This window comes from Morone saxatilis, unplaced genomic scaffold (genome assembly GCF_004916995.1).
Source record: "Morone saxatilis isolate NCDOM2014 unplaced genomic scaffold, NCSU_SB_2.0 Contig6, whole genome shotgun sequence".
NCBI lineage: Eukaryota > Metazoa > Chordata > Actinopteri > Moronidae > Morone > Morone saxatilis.
This window is the reverse complement of record NW_023340206.1, coordinates 228,998-229,224: the sequence shown is the minus strand read 5'-3', so window position 1 is coordinate 229,224 and position 227 is coordinate 228,998.

Sequence of the window (227 nt, the reverse complement as noted above, 5' to 3'; positions counted from 1 at the left end):
AGGAGGTGAAACTGGCACCTCTCTTTAACCATGACAAAAACAGAAAAAGAGCTGCTTTCATATCAAAGTGCATTTGAAATATATTTTTTATAAATCTTTCTTTAGACCGTATTATAAATTCCTTCAATTTCAATTATCTGTGAGGCATTCTCTATATCTGAGCCATCACTACCAAACCTTCCATAGAATAAATGCATCTGGGTATCCACTCCACCATAGCTACACTG